The sequence below is a fragment of the Procambarus clarkii genome, chromosome 49 (genome assembly GCF_040958095.1).
Source record: "Procambarus clarkii isolate CNS0578487 chromosome 49, FALCON_Pclarkii_2.0, whole genome shotgun sequence".
In the NCBI taxonomy this organism is placed as follows: domain Eukaryota; kingdom Metazoa; phylum Arthropoda; class Malacostraca; order Decapoda; family Cambaridae; genus Procambarus; species Procambarus clarkii.
The window spans coordinates 9,521,473-9,535,015 of record NC_091198.1 but is presented as its reverse complement, the minus strand read 5'-3'; the positions used below and the strand labels follow the sequence as shown (position 1 = coordinate 9,535,015).

Genomic DNA, 13,543 nt, shown 5'->3' with positions numbered 1-13,543 from the left:
CTCAGCCAACCACCAACATACCCTCCCAGCCACCCACCAACATACCCCACCAGCCACCCACCAACATACCCCCATTCACCCACCAACATACCCTCAGCCAACCACCAACATACCCCCCCAGCCACCCACCAACATACCCCTCCAGCCACCCACCAACATACCCCCATTCACCCACCAACATACCCTCAGCCAACCACCAACATACCCCCCCAGCCACCCACCAACATACCCCTACCCAGCCCCCCACCAACATACCCCCCCCCCAGCCACTCACGTCAACACTGCACCCCATGATTTCCGAGTCTTCAACCTTTCCCCCCCCCCCAGTAGGAGGAGGAGGAGGAGTAGTTCCTTGTAATCAAAGAGTTTTTTCCTAATTTCCCTACTCCCCAGGGTGCTGGCCGTTTTAGAGTTAATTTGACTCTGGAAGTGGAAAGAAAAGGGTTTACCTCTTTGGTTCCTTGTCAGGAGTGCCAACGTTGCAAGAGATTCATATATATATTTTTTTTTGGGGGGGGGAGGGGGATGATTGCGAATAGTTATGGGTGTTTTAAAATTACTTAATATGGGTAATTACTAGGTAGGTTTTTCTTGTTTTTTGATTGGTGGCAGTTAGAGGTGGCTGTTTGCTGGCTGTTAGAGGTGGCTGTTTGCTGGCTGTTAGAGGTGGCTGTTTGCTGGCTGTTAGAGGTGGCTGTTTGCTGGCTGTTTGCTGGGGAAACCTCTGGTTGGTTATATGGGTGTGGTGGAGGGGGTTTCTAGTGGTTGATTCGGGGTAGGGTAGAGTAGTGGTGGTGTGGGGGTGGTGGTGTGGGGAGGTGTGGGTGTGGTGTGGTAGCGTTGGAAGATGTGGGGGTGGTGTGGGTGTGGTGATATGGCGAGGTGTGGTGAGGTGTATTGTGTGCGGGGGGGGGTGTGACGGAGTGCGGTGTAATCTATAGGTGTGATTCGGTGGTGTGGCTGTGGTGGTGTGGCGCAGTAGTGTGGAGTAATAATGGCGGCGAGAGCGGCGACGATGAGGATTGGGGATTGGGAGGCGAAGGGGGGGGGGGGGGGGAAGAAAACCAACGCGAACCCGAATCATTGACTCAACGTGATCTGGGATTCGGGGCTAATGAGGGTCTGGAGGAACCCTTTGATGCCGAGACCTTTTCCAGCTTCTCCGCTGTAAACATTGCAAAGGCTGCCGATGCGATTGGGAAATATTACACTGTAATTCCCTCCTCTTCGTCTTGGTGACGGGAGAATGGGGAGTGAGGAGCAGGGGGGGGAGGAGGTGGGGGGAGGAAGGAGGAGGTGGGGGGAGGAAGGAGGAGGTAGGGGGAGGAAGGAGGAGGTGGGGGGAGGAAGGAGGAGGTAGGGGGAGGAAGGAGGAGGTGGGGGGAGGAAGGAGGAGGTGGGGGGAGGAAGGAGGAGGTGGGGGGAGGAAGGAGGAGGTGGGGGGAGGAAGGAGGAGGTGGGGGGGGGAGGAGGAGGATTTAGGGGTTAAGGAGGAAGAAGGAGGTAAGGGGGGGGAGGAAGGTGGGGGTGAAAGGTGGGGGGGGGGTGAGAAGAAATCAGTGGTGGGGGTGGAGGGCAGGGGGGGGGATAGGTGAAGGAGGGGGGGAAGGGGAGTAGGTAAGAGGAGGGGGGGTGGTGTACAATAATGCCACCATTAAGGTAAGAGTACTCAATATTTCCAAATTTCCTTGTTCATTGTATCGACTGAACATACTGCTAATTTTTGGTGTGCGCGCTGCTTAGAACTGCTAGTTCTGTCATTTAAGCCTCCACGGTGATCAGGTTAGGCACTCTCCTAACACTAACGCTGGTTATCGTTTTAGCAAGATATCGTCAGGTGGCGTCTGCGATAGCCACATGACGATAGCCACATCACCATGATGTTTGTGATATTTTTCGTGTCAGAATGAGCGATAGTTTGTGCAATAGACCCCTGAAAGAGAGTTATCATTAAAGAACCAGATTTTGACCATTTTTTTGGTTATAATTGCTTGTATCGTAGGACTTGTAGTGCAAAATACAACGTTCAATGTGGTATGACGGTGTCTGTTCCGTTACGCTACGAAGCTGTCCGTTACGCTACGAAGCTGTCCGCTACGCCACGAAGCTGTCCGCTACGCTACGAAGCTGTCCGCTACACTACGAAGCTGTCCGCTTCGGTACAAAGCAATCCATTACGGTACAAAGCTGTTCACTACGGTACAAAGCTGTCCTCTTATCCCGCCAATTCCAGGCAGTTTGTAAATGTCTGTAAATTGAAATCAATGCTATAACTGGTTTCTAGATGCTTAAGCTAGCCTACCCCCAACCCTTGCAATGGAGAAGCTTGCAATGCAATTACCCTTGCAATGGTAAATGGATTACAAAAAACTGCAGCTGTATTCAGATTACATAATATTCATCATCTCTACCAAACATGACAACAACGACACTTCCCTGTCCCATGGGAGATCACCCCTTTCCAAATTACTGTCCCCTTCTTTCCCACCCAAGAAGCTGATTAAAGAAGAGGTCTTGCTTTGACAGGATGATCACCACTTGGTCCGGGAGACATCTCCCGTCACGCAGGGTGCAGTCGCACCTCCACAGATCTCCAGTATCAGCTCTTGATACTGGTGATGGCTCAAAAGGACCACCACTTACGGGCTATTCATGCCCGTGCCACCTTTTGGGTGGCTTAATCTTCATCTTAACACATTCACAAGGGAGACATCTCCCGTCATGCAGGGTGCAGTTGCACCTCCACAGATCTCCAGTATCATCTATTGATACTGGTGATGGCTCAAAAGGGTCACCACTTACGAGCTATTCATGCCCGTGCCACCTTTTGGGTGGCTTAATCTTCATCAATCAATCAATCTTTGACAGGAAACAAAGTAAATGCCTTAAGCCAAATTGATGCTTTGGTCAGAGAGCGCTCCGTTGTTGTTTTAGATCTAGCTACTTAGAACAAAATGTCCATGTAGCACGGGCTATGGTGAGCCCGTAAGGGAGAGCGATGATTGATGAAGATTAAGCCACCCAAAAGGTGGCACGGGCATGACTAGCCCGTAAGTGGTGGCCCTTTGGAGCCATTACCAGTATCATTAGCTGATACTGGAGATCTGTGGAGGTGCGACTGCACCTTACTGACAGGTCGTGACCTTTGGGAACAGTTGAAGGGAGAGCGCTCCCTTTCCCAGATTATTTACACTGATGGATCCTTGCATCAGTCCCATGGTGCAGCTGGAAGTGCAGTTGTTGAGACAGGGAGAGATGGTTCCTTCTCCCATGAGTGTGGAGCGCGTCTAAGTAACTGGGCCTCCACTCTTATAATTATTTGCTATAACTCTCGATATAGAAGGAGTATATGAATCCCAAGTCGATACATTAATTGTGACTTCTTGTCATCCTTGACTGCACTCTGTTTCCCAAGGAATAACTGACGTACTTGTGTCTGAAGCTAGGCGAAGATTTAATGAAATAATAAATGATGGAGTCCAGAGTTTGTCTCCTGTGGATTCCTTCCCATATTGGTCTTCGAATGCATGATAGAACTGATGAGTTAGCCAAAACTTTTGGCTAACTTTTGCTGGTAAAGAATTGATTATCATTTCGGTCTGCCTTTGAGCAGCCTGAGGGCAGTAATATTCCGGGAACATCAACAAAATCTCGTAGACTTGAGGCAAGGTGAAATTCACACCAGTTGCTCCATCCATCATTATTCTATTATGCAAGAAGAACCGCACGTCTATGGGTCATCCAATAAGGTTAGCAGGTGGTACAGACTAACCTTGCCTAACCTGTTAGGTACTTAGCAGTGGTACAGACGGTACCACTGCTAGGCTTGTACAAGTACCTGCTGGGAGCTGTACCTGCTGATGTAGACTTGACTAAATGTAAACTCTGTCAGCAGAACTATTATTCACATACTTTGCGCCACAATATAATCGAATACGAAAATTTTGCAGAATTCAGAGACAACTCTGTCAATGGTGTTCAAGAAATGTGTAAGTACTTCATTCATAATGATTTTCTGACAGGAATCTTAGGCAAGTATCAAAAGTTTCCTTACTATAGGTGTAGCCTGTACATGACTGTAAAGCTGCCGTCCAGTTGGGTTATCTTGAGATGATTTCGGGGGCTTAGCATCCCCGCGGCCCGGTCCTCGACCAGGCCTCCTTTTTGTTACATATCCCCCAGGAACCAGTCCGTAGCAGCTGTCTAACTCCCAGGTACCTATTTACTGCTAGGTTAACAGGGGCATCAGGGTATAAGAAACTCTACCTATTTGTTTCCGTCTGCACCGAGGGAATCGAACCGGGAACCTCAGGACTACGAATCCGAAGCGCTGTCCACTCAGCTGTCAGGCCCCTGGGTGGGTGTGGAGCAGGAATAGTGACTGACTGACTCACCGCAGATGTCAAATGCCTCGCTGAGAAACTTAATCCCAGTAGTCCTGTATACCAATTTTCCATCGAGTTCTTTGAACTCTTTTTCTTACTTTTCACCTTCACGCAATTCTGATTTTCCCCGTCACCTTTCCTGTCCATCCACTTTCCTTGCTGAAAAGACGGAAAGAAATTCCGATAAGCGTCGTGTCTTGTCTTGATCTGAGCTGAGGCCTGCTGGCCTCCACTAAGTGTTTCTGCTCCTTCCTTTGTTACTTAAAGTGCCTTTTTAGGGACAGATGTTTGGATTTTTTGCTTTCATAATTCCATCGTCACTCCTTTTGTGGCTTTCCATTTGACCGGAGAACTTGACCGCGTCCAGGAGAGAATGTACAGCTGATCCTACTGTCAATGTAGCTTCTAGCCTCTGGCCAGCCTCTGATGTAACCATGACAATCTTGAGGTTATCTTGAGATGATTTCGGGGCTTTTTAGTGTCCCCGCGGCCCAGTCCTCGACCAGACCTGCACCCCCAGGAAGCAGCCCGTGACAGCTGACTAATACCCAGGTACCTATTTTACTCCTAGGTAACAGGGGCATAGGTTGAAAGAAACTCTACCCATTGTTTCTCGCCGGCGCCTGGGATCGAACCCAGGCCCACAGGATCACAAGACCAGCGTGCTGTCCGCTCGGCCGACCGGCTCCCTCAACAACCCCTCTATCTTGATCAACCTTAATTAACCATATAGCCACAGCAACCCGTTCTCGCAAATTCGTAAAGTCAATATTGACTTATTAACTACGTGCTTAGGTGATATACTAAACATAATAGATACCAATAAAAAGATTCATAGAAAACACCGACCTTACCTAACCTTGTTAGTATCTTAAGATAAGCATCTTATTGCTTCGTAATTACAATTATTACTTAACCTATACCTATTATAGGTTAGGTAATAATTGTAATTACGAAGCAATAAGATGCTTATTTTAAGATACTAACAAGGTTAGGTAAGGTCGGTGTTTTCTATGAATCTTTTTAAGGGTATCTATTATGTTAAGTATGTCACCTATGCACATATTTAATAAGTCAATATTGACTTATTAAATTTGCGAGAACGGGTTGGCCACAGTTAGCTCCATGATTCTTAACAGCCATTCCTCCGTGACTGTCTTCCAGCGTCTCCTGTCCTTTCTCCACTTCATCAAGTGCTCGTCATTCGTTCCTTCGGTTGTTTGCAGCTGTCAACAGCACTTCTCTATGACAAGCCTCCGACTCACTCTCCTTCCTGCCTCCTTCCCTCCCTCCTTTGTGCGTCTGGTTCGTCCTCTCTAAAGTGTTTCAGTGAAAGCAGCGTTCCTAGTGAAGGGAGATTCATTCATTCTTTTTTTTCTGTCTTCCTCTATTCTCTGCTCTTTCCTTGTTCTCGTCTTTTGAAATTTGTAGACATCTTACTTAATTTTCTCTCTTTCCTGTTTCTCTCTCTCTCAGCCTCCAGGTGTGTGTTTTTTTCGTCTCAGCCTCCAGGTGTGTGTTTTTTTCATCTCAGCTTCCAGGTGTGTTTTTTTCATCTCAGCCTCCAGGTGTGTGTGTCTTCCTCTCAGCCTCCAGGTGTGTGTGTCTTCCTCTCAGCCTCCAGGTGTGTGTGTCTTCCTCTCAGCCTCCAGGTGTGTGTGTCTTCCTCTCAGCCTCCAGGTGTGTGTGTCTTCCTCTCAGCCTCCAGGTGTGTGTCATCTTACTTGCCATCCTTTTCCCTCTGCCTACCTCGACAACAAGCCTAAATAACAACAACAACAGACCTTGACGAGAGAACGCTGCGTGGCTCTGGGGTTAACAGAAACGAGAGTTCAAATCTACCTCACTACCCCCCCCCCCAAACTAATATTATTATGGATTGTCATTCTCCTGCAACATTTTTCAACCAGTGTGATGCAGGAGTTAAAGTGAAGGTTGTGACGATAATCTCAAAAAATTTTAATTTAATTTAATTTAATAATTTTAAAAATAAAATATAGCAAAAATAGTAATAAAATATGAAGATTAATTTAATAACCAATCTTTTGAAATCCATTATCAACGTTTAAAAAGAAAACTATGAGAAGAATTTTAGCTGTTAAACTTTTAAAACTTTACTCTTAATACTCGTTCGTGTGTATTATATATATATATATATATATATATATATATATATATATATATATATATATATATATATATATATATATATATAAATATATATATATATATATATATATATATATATATATATATATATATATATATATATATATATATATATATATATATATATATTCTCTTCTTAATAAAAATTATGGTGCATCAACAATTTCAGAAACTTGTTTAGTGTCCAGCTAGTTGAAAAGGGTTGAAAATCTCAGCTCTATTGTGATATAACTGTTCATATTTTCTCTCTTTCTTCAACTTAATCAATCACTTTCCCTTTCTTATGCCGTCATTTCTCCTCATGCTGTGTCTCACTTCTCTTGTCCTCCCTACTTCCTTTCTCAACTTCCAATTTGCTTTTGAGAAAGTAATCTCTCATAGGTACATATGAAAAATGTTCTCCCATGTACTCCTTACACCTGTAGGCTCCTCTCTCTCTCTCTCTCTTCATTCTCTGCTTTCAATTCATCACTCCCTTCGTCCTCTGTCAAATATCACCTCTCCCCTCGTTCGCCCCTCCCCCTCCTCCTCCTCACCCCCCCCCCATCAACTGTCAGCTCTCCCCCGATTTTTCGTCCCATGTGAGTGTCGCGCGGAGGTGGTTGGGGAGGTGGTTGGTAATTACCCGAGAGGAGCAGCAGCTGACCGGAATGAAGGGCAATTAAAAATCGCTGCGCCGTATGAGGCGAGTCGTGGAGGCTAGAGCGGAGCCTTGCCTGTCCCAGTGCCGCGTCGTCGACGGCGGGCTATGGTGCGCCACGCACGCTGTTACTACAGCTTGGTTTCTGGCCTTGTGTGGCAGTGCACAATAGAAAGTTGTTTTCACATATCCACACATTAAAACATTGATTGTAACCAATATATATATGTGCTTCAGCCTACAGTTTAGACCTATTGTCTTATGTATGACCCTCTGTCCTGCGTGACAGTGAATACTAGCATTAACCTCAATTTAATAAGACTATCAAAATCCTCAGATTAGGCAAAATTGTAATTAATTTTGTCAATAAAGATGTTAATAATAATAATAAGGTTTCTGGCGCCCGCTGGTTGGTTGGCTGCTGGATCATTCTTTCCTTGGCGGAAAGGGGGCGGCACAGCACGTTGTCTGCTTCTGCAGTAGCAGTGTGTGTGTGTGTGTGTGTGTGAGAGAGAGAGCGTGTGCGTGCATGTTTAATCGTGACGTGAAAATGTTAAGGAGTATGTCCTACTTACGGCCTAATAGAGTCGTCAACCGGTCAGGCCCATCATACTCTCAAGTATAACACCAGAATGCAAAGAATACATAAATCACCCGACCACACCCGCTCGCCCGGGCCGTCCAGTTCGCCCCGAGCTCGTATTAAATAACCTCCTCTCTCTCTCTCTTACGGGCTCACCATAGCCCGTGCTACATGGACACTTCGTTTTGAGTAGCTAAATCTGAAACAACAACAACAACAATCTCTCTCTCTCTCTTCCATCTCCCCCCCCCCTCTCATAAACACACTCCAGAGGCATATATGACCCTTATCCTCCGGAAGCAATCATGGGCTGGCCATAGGAACCTTTCAGGTGTACATGGGATCACAGCTCCCATGTACACCTGAATCCACCTCGTCTTCATCTGAGGCCTGGCCCAGAAAACAAAAGCTAGGGTAACAGGGCACACGCACACGCGCACACGCACACGGACACACACCACACACACACACACACCACACACACACACACACACATACATTAGAAGGAACTTTTTTAGTGTCAGAGTAGTTAACGGATGGAATGCATTAGGCAGTGATGTGGTGGAGGCTGACTCCATACACAGTTTCAAATATAGATATGATACAGCCCAGTAGGCTCAGGAACCTGTACACCTGTTGATTGACGGTTGAGAGGCGGGACCAAAGAGCCAGAGCTCAACCCCCGCAAGCACAATTAGGTGAGTACACACACACACACACACACACACACACACACACACACACACACACACACAAACAAGGGTAGAGCTGAGAGAGACTGATACAACATAGCGTTAATTTGGCATAGTTCCTCCTACTCAATTCGAGAGGCGCCATCATCTGCATCACTTCCTATAATTACCTCTTCCCCCCCCCCCCCCCAGAAGGGGAAATTTACCCTTCTTTTCGCGATTAATTTCGTGTTCCATTTTTCCCTATACTTTTACTATAACATATTGATGTTGATCTGTTCCTTGCTCTCATTCTTCCTTTCTATAAGGCTGTTCTCAAGGCTCTGCCAAGCTCTTGGGGAACATATTAATATGTTGCTACGGAGATGGCGGATAATTTACTCAATTTAGCATGATTTATAGGACATGTTCATTCACTTGTGACTTCGATCATAAAAAAAAAAACATTGAGCCCACCGCCGGGTTGTTCAGAAGTGCTCGTTCTGGTTTTCAAGCCTATGATAGTCATACACCACTCATGTGTCATCTTTGCGGCATGTTTTATAAGAGCTGCGCATGTCATGTCACTTCAGTTTCTAGTACGCTCCAATGTGGGTTAGACGTTGACTCTAAGGACCAGGAGACATGAGCAAGAGTTCCATGACTCAAACTGTGTGTATTTACACACGAGTCCCGAGGACTCACGAGATATACTTCTCTGTGTACATCCTCTTTTTCTCTAAGAGGTATGCTGTGGCGGGCACACAGGTCCGGCCGTCACCAGGGGAGACTTATACCTTAGAAGACTATCCGGTATGGCAGTGTGGGACTGACTGGCTGCCAGGGTGTTACTGCCCTGCTATTTTCCAAGCCTCGGGTGCCCAATTGTCAATTTCTAAACTATTGCCTATTGTGGTTTTAAATATATAATCGAAGAGGCACTTCACCGCACCATACCCCCACGTCCCTCCCTGTCAACTACACCCCACGCCCCTCCCTGCCCACTACACAGCCTATAGAGGTTGGGGAAGGGGTTGCAGACAACACAAGGTGAGAAGGCACACACACACACACACACACACACACACACACACACACACACACACACACACACACACACACAAAAACCCCCACTGAACGTCGGTGGGCCAAAGAGTAGTACCTCAGGCCGCCGCGTTGGGCGCTGATGGCCACCAGCGGTAAACAAAGGCACAACATTAACTACGTGTGAGAGGTGATCGCACTCTATGTAATGGGGATGTATCTATTATGTGGGGGGAACTGGCTGCACGGGTTTGTGTCGAAGGCTGTATCCGGCCCACAAACACCCTTTGGCTAGGAGGGGGGGTGGGAGGGGGAAGGGGGCGTGGCTGTGAGGAAGGAGGAGGGGGAGGAGGGGGCAGGTACTTGTCTTATCCTGGCTAGGAGAAGAGAGGATTTAGGGGGAGGGGGACAGGTATAGAGAAGGGGAGGGGGAAGAGGGTAGATGATGGGGGGGTGGCAGGTGGGGACCAAAGGGTTTGAGAGGGAGGGGTAAAAGGAGGAGGGGGAGAGAGTGGGGGTTACTGTGCAACGTTTAAGACGGGGACGAGGATCCATCCAAGAGCGGGGTTGGGAGGGGGGGGGGGGGAGAAAAGAGGGTTGGGAGGGGGGGGGGAGGGGGAGTAATGAGGGTTAGGAGGGGGGAGGGGGCGCAGGCGTGATGTTGCGTCGTGTGCTATAGCGTCCCAACCACCCAATTACTAACGACCGTTCTAGGAGACTCGGGGGGATTATCTCGCCCTCCTTCTATACACGAATATCTTTTCAATATTAAATTATAGCTATATCTACGAGAGATATTATATCTGGACGCCTGACGCACGGGGCTAGCGGCACCCAAATTTCAACATGACACATGGGTGGTATGTGACCGTCATAGGCTTAAAAAGATGACACATGAGTGATATGTGACCGTCATAGGCTTAAAAAGATGACACATGAGTGGTATGTGACCGTCATAGGCTTAAAAAGATGACACATGAGTGGTATGTGACCGTCATAGGCTTAAAAAGATGACACATGAGTGGTATGTGACCGTCATAGGCTTAAAAAGATGACACATGGGTGGTATGTGACCGTCATAGGCTTAAAAAGATGACACATGAGTGGTATGTGACCGTCATAGGCTTAAAAAGATGACACATGAGTGGTATGTGACCGTCATAGGCTTGAAAAGATGACACATGGGTGGTATATGACCGTCATAGGCTTAAAAAGATGACACATGAGTTATATATGACCGTCATAGGCTTAAAAAGATGACACACGAGTGTTATGTGACCGTCATAGGCTTAAAAAGATGACACACGAGTGTTATGTGACCGTCATAGGCTTAAAAAGATGACATGGGTGGTATGTGACCGTCATAGGCTTGGAAAGATGACACATGGGTGGTATATGACCGTCATAGGCTTAAAAAGATGACACATGGGTGGTATGTGACCGTCATAGGCTTGGAAACAAGAACGAGTACTTCTGAACACAGAACAACCCGACGGTGGGCTCAATGTTTTTTATGATCAAACAACTGGTGGTGGTGCCACTAGTGCCATCTTAACGTACTGGCACAGTGGGCAGTTACCCCCCCCCCACAATTCTAGGGGCCCCCATGCTTGTCCATGAGAGATCTCTTGGCAGAGTGGACAATTCCTCGACCTCCCGCTGAAAAGGTCTGGGATTCGAATCCATTTTTAAATTATATTTGTAATGTAAATAATTTGAGCATGACTATCTAAGGGTAATCCTGCACTTTAGCGGATACGTAGAGGCCCCACCATCTAGATAGGGTGCCACAGTGCATAAAACTACTCTGGGATTTATTGACTGTTGAAGATTAAGCCACCACAAAGAGGTGGCACGGACATGAATAACCCGTAAAGTCCACTCTAAGGGGTCCACGATCTGATTTTAAACTGAGACCAGATGTGGGATGAGGAAAGATGTGAGGTCCGGACAGGAGAGTGAGGATGAATACGTGAGTATGAGGGAGGATGTATAGCTGAAGATGTCGCCATGAACGGCGTGTGTGTGTATATGTGTGATTGATGTATGACAACGTATGTGTAGACAGCTGTGTTTGCAGTCTATAGTCTGCTAATCTGATGACCACCTCCAGCTTCTCTGTCCTGTAGGTCACCTGTGAACTACACAGCATCTTAATCACCAGCATCCCCCCCCCCCCACACACTCGGGAGATCATTTGAGATTCAGCAGCAGCAGCAGCTCGAGTCGTTACAGCTGCTTCAGACAGCTGCCATTCCGGCTGGAAATGAACAGGTGTCCAGCCGTGAAAAATGTCAAACTAAAAATCCGTAGGCAAATTATGACACATTGTGTATGCAAATTAGGCTGGGATGTTTATATTAGTAAAATATTGACACTGATCAACATCGGCACCACCAGTTACCTACATGATCACCACTGCCACGGCTGTCAGCTACACATCACAATCACCATCGCTAATCACCCCTCACAATCACCACCATCACCCCAATCACATCCACCACAATCGATACCATCATAGTCACTCTCATCTCCACAGTCACTACCCCTCACAATCACTATCATCACCCCAATCACTTCCACCACAATCGCTACCATCACAATCACCGCAAATATAACAATCATGGAATCGTACAAGAATTCAACTAATTAAAAGGTAATTAAGACAAGGTCAGGTAAACTATAAGAGACACTAATTGTCTTGAAAAAGGGGGCGGAGACATCTCCCGTCCACGAGGCTAACCATAGCCCGTGCATCTTGCCCTGCTCCCGTGCCAGGTAAGTCACGGGCTCACCATACCCCGGAACGGAGTATGGTGAGTAAGTCACGGAGCTACTTGGAACTTGTTCCGAGTAGCTGAATCCATAACAACAACTTGAAAAGGCACATGTTGCACAGATTGCCTCGAGCAACGGAAGTAGACTCACAGGATTAATTATTTATGAGGAGAACTTGGCGACCCAACATGACTTATCACTTGCAAGGACCGGAAGGAAAGGATAGGACTATGAGGAGAGAGTGAAGGAACAGTCGATCCTGTCCTCCCCCTCAGGGCGGGCTCGGGGAGTAGAAGAACTCCAGAAACCCTCTTCAGGTACGTTCCAGGTGTACATCAGTCGCTTGGACCATTGACTTGCATGGAGCGAGCACGTTGTCCAAGCTAATGAACTAATACAGTGTTAGCTTAAAACGCGATGTGACAATGGTACAAGAGGTACTGAAACGTCTATTGTTCATGTTCAGATTTGTCTTGGGGGGTTGAGTCTCTTAATTATAAGTCACATCAGACTGTCACTGTGATATACCAACATGCAAGATGTTGTAGAACATGTTGACCAGACCACACACTAGAAGGTGAAGGGACGACGACGTTTCGGTCCGTCCTGGACCATTCTCAAGCAGATTGTGACTTGAGAATGGTCCAGGACGAACCGAAACGTCGTCGTCCCTTCACCTTCTAGTGTGTGGTCTGGTCAACATACTTCAGCCACGTTATTGTGACTCCTCGCCAGCATGTTGTAGAACACATTGGTTATAGGGCTTACGGAAGCAAACATACGAGTTATAGGTACGCATCCAGCGCGTAAATAATGCTGAAATTACTTACGCAAAGCGGGACAGTCAGAGGCCTCGGGGCTCGCGTAGAAATATTCCTGAAAAAAAATAAAGGAAAATGATAAAAATCGCACCACCACTTCAGCTACCACTATCAACCACTTACCACCACCACCACCACCGCAATTCCAATTATGATCATTACCAACCACCTTAATTACCCCAACACTCGACACCACCTCGAGCTCAACCTTCCTGTTAGACTATATGCTATGTTACTGATCACTTGAGTAAACAATCACCTGGTCTTGATCACTCCAAGATGCTGCAAACAGTTATCTCGCGACATCTTAATTACTCCCCTGGCTAATTGGTCTAGTTGAGACACTAAGAGTGGAGCTGTTTCAGAATCAACTGAAACCAGTGTTGTCTCGCTTCATCCACTTTGTACTCGTCTAGTGGTGCTTGCGGGGGTTGAGCTTCGGCTCTTTGGTC

The 13,543-nt window shown here is 46.9% G+C and overlaps 1 protein-coding gene and 1 long non-coding RNA gene across 5 annotated transcripts in view; one reads left to right on the top strand and one right to left on the bottom strand.

Moving 5' to 3' along the window:
* LOC123752265 (dachshund homolog 2-like) overlaps positions 1–13,543 on the top strand; it is a 212,954-nt gene that overhangs the window by 26,342 nt on the left and 173,069 nt on the right. The gene's annotated exons all lie outside the window — the stretch shown is intronic.
* Positions 1–13,543, bottom strand: part of LOC123763437 (uncharacterized) — a 426,773-nt gene that overhangs the window by 352,649 nt on the left and 60,581 nt on the right. Inside the window, exon 2 of the long non-coding RNA XR_011222410.1 lies at positions 13,101–13,146. This is a non-coding gene — a long non-coding RNA (uncharacterized lncRNA). The remainder of the gene's footprint in view (positions 1–13,100; positions 13,147–13,543) is intronic.